Below are 9,036 nucleotides of genomic sequence, written 5' to 3' on the forward strand. Positions count from 1 at the left end.
GACTTGAAAGCTTCAAGTTCCGCAAGTAAGGCTCACACCCTCGCTACCGAAACATAACCGGTCCCTACCCCGAATCTTAGTCGGGGCTAGCCAAAATAACTTAGAGTTTACGAACAAAGATTTTCTCACTATTGGAGATCCCCTAAATGTCACCAACTAAAGTAAATTCCCCAATACCAAATGATGGGTATTTATAGGGAAATCTCCCTAAGAGTTCCCATTATCTTTCAATGTGGGATAGTTGGTAATAAGCAAAAATAAGATAATTTAATTCCAAATTAAATTAAAAGGCCATGAAACAATAATCAAATGACAAGGGAAATCACACAATGAAGGAGTAGATGGGAGGACCACCTTGACCTTGGAAAACAAGGCAAGGGCTGCCCCTATCCACTTCGGTTAGCTAGGATACCTGCTCGCCTTTGGGCAGCAAGGCTAGCCTTGCTGGTAGCCTTAGCTGCAAGCCCACACCTACCGCAAGCAGGCCATGCGCCAACCGCAAGCAGGCCATGCGCCAACCGCAAGCAGGCCATGAGCCTACTGCAAGCACGCATTAGCAGCACAACCCCAGAAGCAGCGGCGTGGCCATAGTAGCAGCACGCAATCACCAACCTTGCTGCTGGCCTCGCTATGCAGGCCAACTTGGCTGCCTAGCTAGCCCGCATGCAACGGCCACCCTAGCTAGGCCTTGTGATGGCTATGGTGGCTTGGTGCTTGAGAATTCTAGCCACTTGCCTTCGATCCAACGCATGGCTAGGGCTCGTGCTATCCTTATAATTTTAGCATGATACGTCATTTGATTATTTTTCTTGTCTTCGTCGTTACCTAAAATCGACTCAATGCACGACGCTCGGTTTCTACGCTCTAAGCTCGGATCCGACGTCTTAGTTCGTAAAATCTCTATCGATATATTTAATCTTTCGGATAAATTCGTCGCTTCCGTTCAGTTACACGATTGGGTGTGACCCAAAGAGTTCAGTCAAGATTAAACTGTAATATTAATTATTCATTAATATTGCTGATTGGAGGCGGCCTCCAGATAGGCATTCCGATCACGTGACCTCACTGAATAATTAGCTTTCTAATTAATTTCGAAACCTCTATCGGAATAATACACTTGTTTGAAGGACACTAATCCTTTCAATCTCTCACTTGTCCTTTCGGAAAAGTGTGTTGAGTTTGTATAGCCAGTTTCCTATGTCACTTAATGTCTTTTCGTGAATATAAGGTAAGGTTTTTTGTTATCCTTAGTACGTCCAAAAGTGTTTCTCGATTTACGAGTTCGACTGTCAACAATCAGATGATTTCTAAAATCTATCAGAGCATGTCCATGCATTTTCACAGTCTCGCTCTTCGAGAGGCCTTGTAAACAACAAAGACATGTTCCCTACTGTTAATAGGAAGACATTCCCTGTCTTGCATTGTCAGCTTCCCTTACTAAGAGGCCCTAGCCGCCCGAGTGTTGCCTTTATAATCCCCTTGTACGGCAGACGTTTGACAACATTAAAGCAAACTAGTACTCAAACAAGAGAACTAACAATGCTTATGGTCGAGGAATGAGGTTCCGATAGCCATAATGAGTAATATACTTACGAAGATTGTTAAATCACTTAATATATTCTCAAAGGTCGATCCGGTATATAGTTCCAAACTGATACTTGTGTAAACGATTTATGACAATTTTGTCCTTGTAACACAAGAAACAGTGCTATAAATCATACTACACACTATTCTCATGCGGTGATTAGTCATCAAACTTTCTAATGACCTTGATTAGGGATAATTTCGATATGATATTCAACGTTCACTTAATAGGTGTTTCTTTATCCAAGACATTGACTTGATACCCTATTTTGAATATCCTCAAATCGAATGGAATCATTATTTAATTCTAAACCACAATTAAATAGTTTGTGGAATAATTAGTAAAACTTTATTTCACTATAAAACATTCAAACGTTTCATCTTATGATAAATGGTTTTCCCAAATGTTTTTAGAGTAATACTCTTAACAAAACATTTATAGAAATCACACCCAAATATAATATGCTTGATTTCTTTCAAGCAATTGTGATTGTTGTGGTTCACTTATTGCACAGGTTTAGTTACAATTACTTTGTAAATCTTAGCATCTTCATTATCGAACACCTTCATAATAAGATGATAAAATTCGAGCGTGTTATGGTTTATATGTGATTTAGGGTTTATTGTCCAAGTGATGGCTCTCCCTCATTTTTCATGATTTGAGATCTTCAACTTAACAACCTACAATTATCAAAGCTCAACAATGAACTTTTGATTTAACAACTTCCTTATTATTGCTTCTAATGAAGCAATGTTCACAACATATACTTTAGTAGATTTCCTAATGATGCTTTCTTTGGATTTTACTCCAATTGTCTCAAATGATTTGGATACCCTAATCTTTTTGTGATTATGGAAATTTACCTTAAATTTCCGCAAAGTATACCTGGACATAAGTTCATGTTTACATTCTTAAGAAACGATGTGTTTTAACCTCGTCCTTATAAATGGCTTTCTCATCATGGATCTAATCCTTGCCGAGGTTATGCTTACAACATCAACACTCAAATTATATTTGTTTCCATGCATCAAGAACTCATCTACTAAACAAAGTAATTTGGATGTTCTTGATCATAATCTAACGATCCGTTGATCTCAGACTTTAAAGCTTCAAGTTACGCAAGTGCTAGAACCTCCAACGGCTCACACCACTAGTAGAAAAAACTAAATAGGCAACCCCCCTATGGCAGCGGTTCATGAAAACCGTTGCCAACTAAAATGAGCGCCAATTAAAATTTCAGAGTTGGCAACGGTTAACCGTTGCCAACTGATTATTTTTTTTAAAAAGAAAAAAAAAGGGTTAGAGTTGGCAACGGTTAACCGTTACCAACTGATTATTTAAAAAAAAAATATAAGAGGATTAGTGTTGGCAACGGTTAACCGTTGCCAATTAAAAAAAAAACTTGGGCTCCTTTTATTCTTTCCCTCAGCCGCCCCTCTATCTCTCTCTCAAATTCATTCTCGTTCTCTCTCATCTCCCTCAAATTCATTCTCGTTCTCTCTCATCTCCCTTAAATTCATTATTCATTCAGAGCTCCTTCTCTCTCATCTCCCTTAGAATTATCTCCAAAATCTCGCATGCACCTCAGATCTCTCCAATTCATATTCACAAGGTATTTTTTAGAATTTTTTTGGTTTTTTTTCGTGTTTTAATTTCTGGGTTCGAAATTTTTTCGTTTTTTGGGGTTTTTCTAGGTTCGAATACCTGGTTTTTTTTTCTCGATTTTTTCTCGGTTTCTTAGTTTCTTGAATTTTTTTGGTTTTTTGGGTTTAAATTTCTGGGTTCGGATTTTTTTCGAATTTTTGGGTTCGAATTACTTTGGTTTTTTCTGGGTTTTTGGGTTCAGATTGTTTTCTGGGTTTCGAATTTGATTGGTTCGAATTTTTTTGGTTTTTTCTGTTTAAATTTCTGGGTTTTTGGGTTCGGATATTTTCAGAATTTTTTAGGTTCGAATTCCTTTGGTTTTTTCTGGGTTTTTTGTTTCTAGTTTTTTTGTTAGTTTTTTCTGGGTTTATTAGGTTCGTTCTAGATTATTTGTTTTTTCTGGGTTTATTAGGTTCTAGATTAAAACGTAACAATGGTTTTTTCTTTGTTTAATGTTTTGGGTTTATTAGTTTCCAGGTTATTGGTTCGAATTTTTTTTTCTGATTTTTGGGGTTTTAATTTAATTGATGCAGGTAGTATTACAACTACAACGATTGCTCATAGAAGAAGGATTCAAGATTCAAGGATTTGGTGTTTTGTTGTTCATTGTTACGTTTTTATTTATATAATTTTTTTATAAATTGTAAAATAACAATTTATTTAATATAATATATTCATGTATATTATGGTGTTCATTGTTTTTCTGGTGTTTTGTTGTTCATTGATACGATTCTGGTGTTTTTTTTGGTTTAAACGATTATGGTACAAGTTGATGCTGATTTTGAACTGTAAAAAAAAAAAAAGAAAAACAAGTCAATGGCACCGGTTAACCGGTGCCAACTACATTAAATTTAATTACAAAAAAAAAGGCGCCATAGCAATTGGCAACGGTTAACCATTGCCAATTTGTTGAGTTGGCAACGGTTAACTGTTGCCAATTGCTTGAGTTGGCAACGGTTTTGAACCGTTGCCAATTATTTTGGGATTTGGCAACCCTCTAATACGCAACGGTTCAAAACCGTTGCCTTTGGGGGGGGGGTTTGAACCGTTGCCAATTTGCTCTATTCGTGTAGTGCACCCTCGCTACCGAACCGTAACTGGTCCGTACCCCAAAACTTATTCAGGGCTAGACCAAAAATAACTTACAGTTTACGAACAAAGGTATTTTCACTTTTGGAGATCCCTTAGAGTTCACTAACTCAAGTTAAATTCCCAATACCAATTGATGGGTATTTATATGGAAATCTCTTAAAGAATTCCCATCATCTTTCAATGTGGGGTAGTTGGTAAAAAGAAAAAATAAGATTTAATTTAATTCGAAATTACATTAAAAGGCCATGAAACAATAATCTAATGACAAGTGTCATCACACAAAGAGGGAGTGGGTGAGAGGACCACCTTGACCTTGGAGAACAACGCAAGGGTTGCCCACACCCACTTTGGTTAGTAAGGGCAGCTCCCCAGCCTTGCTGGTAGCCTTGTGCCACAAGGGTAGGCCTGCTGGCCCTTAGCCGCAAGCCCACACCTACCGCAAGCAGGCTATGGGCCTATTACAAGCACGCCGCCGCAGCACAAGCCCAGCATCAGCGGCGTGGCCATAACATTAGCAAGCAAGCGCTAGCCTTGCTGCTGGCCTCGCTATGCTGGCCCACTAGGCTGCCTAGCGAGCCCGCACGCAACGGCTAACCTAGTTGGGTCTTGCGATGGCTATGGTGGCTTGGTACTTTGGTGCTTGCGGCCCCTAGCCACTTGCCTACGATCCAAGGTGTGGCTAGGGCTCGTGCTATCCTTGTAATTTTGTCACGATACATCATTTGATTATTTTTCTCTTCTTCGTCGATTCCTAAAATCAAATTGACGAACGACTCTCTAAGCTCGGAATCTGACGTCTTAGTTCGTAAAATCTCTATCGACATATTTTATCCTTCTGATAAATTCGTCGCTTCGGTTCGGTTACACAATTGGGTGTGACCCGAAGGGTTCAGTCAAGATTGAGCTTTAATATTAATTATTCATTAATATTACTGATCGGAAGCGGCCTCAAACTAAGCATTCCAATCACTTGACCTCACTGAATAAATTTACTTTCTAATTAATTCTGAACCCTCTATCGGAATAATACACTTGTTTGAGTACACTATTCCTTTCACTTTGCACATTTACGATCTTATCTTGAGTTGTACCTTGCAATTTATCAACAGAAGAGTTAGTTTACCTTGGAGCCCTACAAGGATAGTAACAACATTAATTGGTATAACAGAATCAAGATTAGCAATAGTTGTAATGATAGGTTAATCATCTTTGGGCATAGGGGGCCCATCATAATGTAAACCACTTCTCATGGTAATTGCATTCGCATGATCTGTAGGTTGTACTGGCTTTGATAGTAGGGCTCCTGGTTGGAGAGTTTGTAGTGTATAGGAAAGTTGCTAACATAGTTTGCGCATCCTTACTCTGTATCTTCTTTTGCATATTTGCTAACATAGTTTTGATTTCTGATAGAGTAGGGTTAGTAGATGGAGCTGGAGTTTGTGTTGGGTTCTCTAATTAGGGTGTTGGTAATATTTCTGTGGTGGTTGTTGTGGGGCTTGTTGTTGTGATTTTTGTGGAGGTGGAGGGTTGAGCACATTGGTACTCAAGTAGGAAAAGTTTGGGTGGTTCTGGAGACCAGGATTATAAGTGTTGGAATATGATTTATTTTGCCTATAGGCTTGGAAGGCATTAAATTGCTCCACGAGACTCCTACATTCTTGTGCCCAATGACCAACAATTCCACAATTTTCACAAAAAGCGTCAGCATTAGTATTATTTACAGCAGAAACGTTAGCAACGAAGATGAATTAGATTTAGTAACATTGTCTAATTTCTGGCAAATAGAATTCAATTGAGCTTGCACAAAGGATACAGAGTCGACATGATGTTTCCCCTTATTTCAAATCCTCTAGGATTCCCATATTGGGAATTATGAATAGCCATCTATTCAACAACATTACTTGCTAAATCCTCTTAAAGATTCATGATTCTTCCGTTTACTACAGAGTCTAGAATTGATTATGAAGAATTTCCAAGCTCGTTGTAAAAGGCTTGGATCAACTGCCACTATAGTATCCCATGATGGGGACACGCTCTCTACATATCCTTAAATCTTTCCCAAACTTCATGCAAAAGACTCGTTGACATCTTGGGCAAAATTAAGGATTGAGCTTCTAGTTAGACTTGTCTTCTCTACGGGATAATACTTTTTATTAAAAGATAAAACAAGAGAATTACAGTCAGTAATACCAAGTGCAGTTTTATGTAATCCATTATACCATAATTTGGCTTTACCACACAAAGAAAAAGGAAAAAGAATCTCCCTGATTTGGTCTCGTGTGACCCCAGCTTGTCTGATGGTGTTGCAATATTGGCAATAATAAAAAATTATGAAGATTAGGATCTTCGTCCTTAGTGACACCAAATTGCTTCCTTTCAATCATACTAATAAACTAGGGTTTAATCTCAGATTGCACTTCCTCAAGATCCGGTGGAGGAGCAAGGTGTGGAAGCTCTGTCAAGGAGGGCTGCGAATAATCGCTAAGCTTGTGAGCTAGTTAAGCAGTCATATCGGATTCTTGATCTGTAGATAAATCTGTATCACTAAAATAAGATGGGGGGTCCAAAGGATCGCTACCTCCGGAACTTGCCAGTATCTGTTTGAAGAGATTCTTGTGTCTATGAAAAGAGCATTTGATCTCAGAATCCCTGGTGTGAGGAGGTGATCGACGGACAATAGGTCGTGTCTACTATCCTAAATCAAATCAATAATTTATATTAATAACCTAACTCTATTAAGTTTACACTAGATAGTGGCAAGCTAGGGTCGAACCACAAGGAAGTGGAATTAAGAATCTATTGCAAGTAACAAGGGGTATTTTGGTTTATTTTTGTGAATATCTAAGATTAAACTATCTATTTTAAAAGGATTAAAACAAGCAAAATAAGGAGTTGAACTAGAATTACAAAAATAAAGAAGAAAAATTAAGATTTTAAGGGAAATATGATAAAAAACACTAGGGAGAGGGGGTTCCAATCATGATCAACTAAGACAACTATGATAATCATCATGGATTCACGCCAAGGAGTACAAACTCTACTCTAAATAATTCATTCTCATGCAGTCACTCAAACCAAGTCGATGAAATCGATCAAACCTAAATTAAATCATTCTCATGCGACTAATCTAGAACTCAAATATTGGGGCTAGAGGTGCACAACAATAGCTCCAAACATTTGTTGGGTTTCGTAGCGACCAACACTACGCGGAAGAGAAACGCGCCCAAGACCCGCTCACTAATTAAAGCAACTAAACATGTAATCACATAATTAACATCATAGGAGTAAGAAAGAAAAAATACATTCTTACCCTTGACACGTGCTTTGCTCGATTCACGAGCTCTTACTTCAAAGCTCAAGCCACGCAAGTGCGATGACCTCCATCCTATGGCTTGCACCTTCGACCCGACCCGAACGATCTTAATCCCAAAGGTTAGTTAGGAGTTGACCAAATAAAAGTAGAGTATTACGAACTTAAAGGTTTTCTCACTAATGATGAAATGCCTTATTGAGTTCAACTCAAGTGATTTTTCTCGCACCCAAAACTTGGGTATTTATAGGGAAGGGAGCCTTAATCTCCCTTCACCCATCAACGCGGGAGATTTGCATTTTCCTCTATTTTATTTTCATCTAAAACAAAATAAAAATGCAAGGCAATAAACAAGCTCCAAGTGTCTCATGGAGGGAGAGAGAGGTGAGGACCACTAAAGGGGGGGACCAAATCATCTTGCTCCCCAAGCCAAACACCAACCCCTTGGTCCCCTCCCTTTGACCGGCTGACCATGCCACATGGCTGGCTGGCAGCCTGCCTTGGCTGCCAAGGCTGCCATCTGGCGCCTAGCACCAAGGCTGGGCTGCCCAGCCGGTAGTGGCGTCTCCAAGATTTTCGAAGTGTGGGATTGAAACTTCGGAATTTGAAATCGTAATTAACAAAGGAATAAAAATATAATAATTAAATATTCAGTACATAAAAAATTTCAAACTATGGATTACAAACATATTACACATAGGAAAATGAAAAAAGAAAGACTAAAGAAGCATTACAATATAAATATGACAATATCAAATTATCAATGAAATAAAATATCAGAAATAATCAAATATTAAATCAGTATAAATTAAATAGAAATTATACTATTATACGGCATTACGGCTCAAATACTCAAATATACGGTCACAACTCACAAGCAGTCAAGCAAAGCTTTAATTTCTGGAGGATTTTTTCCCAAATCGGCTAATCAAAACCACTGCTCAGTTTTTAATCAGCTAACCATATTTAAAAATCATTTGGGACTAATAAATTATGAAGACTAATTAAAACTATCGTAATTAAAGATTTACAGTCAATCAGTAAACATATTATAGCATATGAAATCAAGAAGGCAGAAAACGAAATAGCATATGAAATAGCATATGAAATTCAATAATGTAACAAAACAAAAATCCCCAAATTGAGAACTTGAGAAGTAAATTAGCAAATTATAACCAATCTTCAGCAATTTACAAAAAATCCCCAATTTGTAATGTATATTAGCATATGAATTTCAAGTATTCAACGATTTAGCAAAAAAAATCCCCAAATCGAGAAGTAAATTACATTAGCCAAAAAAAAAATCCCCAAATTTACTTACCTAGATGGCTGTGACCTGTGGTTCTGCTCCGCTGCGGGGATGCGAGGTTGCAGCCGTGCTCTGCTGGCTGCTGCGCCGGCTCGC

This window comes from Chenopodium quinoa, unplaced genomic scaffold, assembly GCF_001683475.1.
Source record: "Chenopodium quinoa cultivar QQ74 unplaced genomic scaffold, ASM168347v1, whole genome shotgun sequence".
Lineage (NCBI taxonomy): Eukaryota > Viridiplantae > Streptophyta > Magnoliopsida > Caryophyllales > Amaranthaceae > Chenopodium > Chenopodium quinoa.